Below are 4,998 nucleotides of genomic sequence, written 5' to 3'. Positions count from 1 at the left end.
TTTACAGGAGGAAACAAAAAGCAGATAATAGCAGTGAGAAGCCCTCCCATCCACACAGCACTTGTCCAATTTCAGAGAGCTTTCATATCCACGATCTCATATCATAGCCATAGATAATCAAAGGATAGGTAGTTTGGTGCTGACCAAAGTCAAAATCAGGACACTGCTCTGTCCCAACAGGGAAACATATTTGAAATCAGGACTATGAACCCTCACGCTCATGGTACTTGTAACTTCTTGTTTGGCTCTTTTATCTGCAGGTCCAGTGACAACTTTCTTTGCCAGGGGAGATGGAAGTGGACTGTTAGATTGGTGCTGAAGGGAAGAAGTTTGGAGGGAGGGCCCCAGGTGGGCAGCGTACTTCCAAGGGAGTTACTGAGCCTTCTTTTTCCTCCTCCTCCTCTTATACAGATCCAAGTTTGGAATAAAGAAAGCTGCTTCTCTGAGAACACTTACCAGTGCTCAGCTTGGTCCAAGGATAAGAAGAGAGTCAGAAACAAGTAATTCTGAACACGTTAGTGGAGAATTCTCCTAAAGTCCCAGGCCAAAGTTTGTTTCATTGTCTGGGTTGGAAAGTGAGATAGATTCATTTATGGATTTGTGCTGCAGCTTCCGTTGCAGAAAGCTCAGTGATTCTAGGATTTGGATTGCATTCTGGGATGCAGTCTATGGAGGGTAAGGGGACAGAGGAAGGGGCAACAGCAATGTGCACTACAATTTAGGTTGTTGTTCAGGCAATGTGTTAGGCCCATCGGTGGCCCCAGTACCTTGAAACACTTGATGGAGCCAGAGATAAGCCAGGGCCCAGAAAGGACTTGGGGTAGACTTGGTGGGTTCCAGAATTGCCTTCCAGAGGCTGGCTGGGGTCTGAGTTCCTCTGAGAGAGCACAGAATTGGATTGTTTAGCTAGCTTGAAGTCCCTACTCCTTCTTCAGGAGCTCCACTGACGTGCAGCCCAGTCTCTGAGATTATTTGCTGTCACTGATTCCAGGAACACTCTCCACTGTACCGAGCCATTGGGAAAGGTTCCAGTTGCCATGCCCTCTACTCTGCCAAGAAGAGGGTGGGATTTGGGTCACATTTGGACTTTGGGCTTTATTGTCCTATGTTTGATATTGCAGAGACCAAAGCCACAGGGTGGTGAAAAAGACCCCTCCTCACCAGGTAAGAGTTGCCTGGGAGCCAGAGAGGGAAATTCCCTGATTCCCTGTAGTTATGAATCACGGCCTCTGTGTTCAAACGTACATCCCACTGCCTGAAACTCAGACTCACAAGTGACTCATTAATGCCTCACCTGAGCAGGGACGGAGGGCAAAATGCTGGGAACACTGCAGGCTCAAGCCACACTGGGGAAGTCTGAATCCCGTGAGAGCTCTTTTGAGAACATAGAAGAACTGATTCCTCTAGAGCCCTTGCAGAGACTCACAAGATGTTCTTATTCCTCAGACCAAGCAGATGAGGTATGTCTCAAGCAAAGGAGACTTCAGGGTAGCCTATCGCCAGCTCTCATCATTTGAAGAGCCAGGAGTTTCCTCCTGATCTCTACCTTAATTCCTCCTGCTTTATTCCCTTTCACTGATTCTTCAGTAGGGTGACACAGGAGTTGTTCACCATAATATCGACAGTGTCTAGATGCATGGGTAACTTAAAAAAAAAATTAACGGGCTTCCCTGGTGGCGCAGTGGTTGAGAGTCCGCCTGCCAATGCAGGGGACACCGGTTCATGCCCTGGTCTGGGAAGATCCCACATGCCGTGGAGCGGCTGTGCCCGTGAGCCATGGCCGCTGAGCCTGCGCGTCCGGAGCCTGTGCTCCGCGATGGGAGAGGCCACAGCGGTGAGAGGCCCGCGTACCGCAAAAAAAAAAAAAAAAAAAACCCAAAAAAATTAACGACCAGTGCAGCACAGTCAGAATAGAGTCTGGCTGGGGTGCTGAACAGGGTCCAAGTGGGAAGAGCTCTGGGCTTGGGTTCTAGTCTTGGCTTTGTGGCTAATTTGCTATGTGACCTTAAGCAAATCACTTGACCTCCTTGGGCCTCAGTTTTCTCACCTTTAAAAAAGGGATATTTGGACTAGAGGTTGCAAACTCATATGCCTACAGAATCGGGAAATTAAAGTAAATGAGTGAATCCAATATGATGGGGTTGTCCTGACTGCTACCTGTAGACTCCCTCTAAATGGGCAGCTGCTGCCTGTTGGAAATGCTGACCTAGGCTGTCCAGAGCATTTGACTCTTCAAGAGATGCTAAGGACCTGGATGTTTAGGTGAAATCTCCCAATGTTTAAAAAACTGTGTGGGGGACTTCCCTTGTGGCACAGTGGTTGAGAATCCTCCTGCCAATGCAGGGGACACAGGTTCGAGCCCTGGTCTGGGAAGATCCCACATGCCGTGGAGCAACTAAGCCCGTGCACCACAACAACTGAGCCCGCATGCTGCAACTACTGAGCCCGTGTGCTGCAACTACTGAAGCCCATGCACCTACAGCCCGTGCTCTGTGACAAGAGAAGCCACCGCAATGAGAAGCCCATTCACCGCAACGAAGAGTAGCCCCAGCTTGCCGCAACTAGAGAAAGCCCACGTGCAGCAACGAAGACGCAATGTAGCCAAAAAATTTTAAAAAAAGTAAAAAACCAAAAAACGTGTGGGTCAAACAAACATCTCTAAGCCAGTTTCATCCCTAGACTAGAGGATTTGAAGGGCCCTCCCAGCTCGAATTTTCTGATTCTAAACTCTGTGTCTTCCAGGAAATTCCCTGGTGGTCCAGTGGTTAGGATTTGGAGCTTTCACTGTTGTGGCCCTGGGGTTCAACCCCTGGTCAGGGAACTAAGATCCCACAAGCCACACAGAGCAGAAGAAAAAAAAATGTGTCTTCCAAAGAAGATCACTAAGAAATCACCTTAGTTATGGTAATTTCAGCTACTGGAAAAGTGAATGTCTGTGTGTGCACTCATACTTGTGTGCCATTGGGCTTTTTGCTCCCCTCAAATGACACTCTCCTGGTGGTCTTCCTCCATCACACACACCTGCAGTGGACTGTTTGCTTGGTCTCAGGAGCCCAGCCCTGGGCCTGATGGAAGATATGGCTTGTCCGGTGAGCTCATCAGCAGTAATAGGCTGGCTGTGCTGATGAGATAGCCCTTCCCTTCCCCTAAGTGAAGGGAAGAGTGGCCACAAGCAGTGACTGAGACACAGGCTGCCTGAGTCAGGATCTGGGCCTTGCTGCCTTCCCAGGCCTTTGCTAGCTATGTCCCTAGGCTGAATTGGGACTAGGAATCAAGTCCACAGTATTACCAAATCTGGAGCTCTCCAACCCATCTGTATTAGTTTACTAGGGCTACTGCAAAAAAGTAGCACAGACTGGCTGGCTTAAACAACAGAAATTTATTGTCTTACAGTTCTGGAGGCTAGAAGTCCAAAATCAAGGTGTCTGTAACGTTGGTTCCTGCTGAGGACTTTGAGTGAGGAAAGGATCTGTCCCAGGCTTCTCTCCTTGGCTTGAAGATGGCTGTCTTCTCCCTGCGTCTCTTCACATCATCTTCCCTCAATGCCTATCTGTCTCTGTGTCCAAATTTCCTTTTTTTTTTTTAGAATGACACAAGTTGTATTTGATTAGGGCGCACTCTAATGACTGCATTTCAACTTGCTTACCTCTGTGAAGACTTTATCTCCAAGCACGATCTCATTCTGAGATCCTGCAGGTTATAGGACCTCAACATCTGAATTTGGGGGGGACACAATTCAGTCATAACACTACTCCATCATGGTCTCTCACACATTGCTTTAAACTCCAAAACCTAAGTACCCTGCTTATGCCCCTTCTTACCTGTGACAGCCTAGTGCTTCCACATCTCATGTGCTAGTACACAGCTCACTGTAAGCATGCACTTTACGTGGACTGGAGTTCTCTGCAGTGGGAAAGGTGAGAGAACTTTTATCAAGTACCTGTTAAGGGACATACAGGCCTTGGATTTCAAGTAACAGTAGATGTCTGTTTCTTCCATGAGGCAATGCCAATATGGTACTTTTTATCCTCACACCAATAAAAATGGTATTTATACTGCACTTGGAAAGTGCCAAATACTGTTCCAAGCACTTTATATGAAGTAATTTTTTGAATGCCCACAACACGTCTTTGAGGTGGGTACTATTATTTACCTCCTTCTACAGATAAGAAACTGAGGCCCAGACAGCTTAAAAAACTTGCCCAAGTCTGTAGTAACTGATGGAGTTGGATTTGAATCTCAGTAGTTGGCTCCAGAGGCCATGCTTTTAATCATTACCTGATAGTATTTGGAAAAGGCAGGACTATTATTCTCACTGAATAGATGAGGAAACTGAAACTGAGCAGCTAAGCAACTCACTCGGGGTCATAGGGGTAAAAGGCAGAGTGAAGGCAGGATTCCTGCCCTGTAGGCCACAGGTCTTCCCTCAGAAGGGACCAAGTGTCCCGAGTCCCTCCCTTCCCCATACCCCACTCCACTTATACAGGCCCACAGGTATTAGGGCCAACACAGAATCTCTAAATCCTTATTTGTAGTTAACTGTCTCCACATCGCAGGGGGATTATGGGGCATGAAGGAAGGGAGGCACCTTCTCGACTTAGATCTAAGTCTTTTCGACTTATTTTTCCTCCCAGTTGCTTCCAGTTCAGAAGACCACTAGCCCCAAGGGGTCAGGTCTAGACCCCAGTCCCGGAATTTTCTCAGCCCGGATTAGAAGCGGGGGAGGGCGGTGGGGAAGGGGCTGGTGGGGTGCTGGGCTGCCCAGGAACACGGAGTATCATATTTCTCGCAACCCGCCAATCCTGAACGCAGTGGGGCGTGGCCACACCTGGGAGGCGTGGCCGGACGGCAGATGGGTCCGCGGCGTCCCGAGGCGAGGCGCTGACGTGAGCTTGGCTCACCTGGGCGGGGAAGGTGAGGGCCGGTGTGGGACCGGGAGCGGGGCCTGCAGTCCTTACCTGCGCAGAGCCAGGTGTTGCTTGCCCAAGCAGCCGAGGA

This window comes from Mesoplodon mirus (genome assembly GCF_964341445.2).
Source record: "Mesoplodon mirus genome assembly, contig: HAP1_SCAFFOLD_1008, whole genome shotgun sequence".
NCBI classification, from domain to species: Eukaryota; Metazoa; Chordata; class Mammalia; order Artiodactyla; family Ziphiidae; genus Mesoplodon; species Mesoplodon mirus.
The sequence above is the reverse complement of the archived record's forward strand: the minus strand, read 5'-3'. Positions refer to the sequence as shown.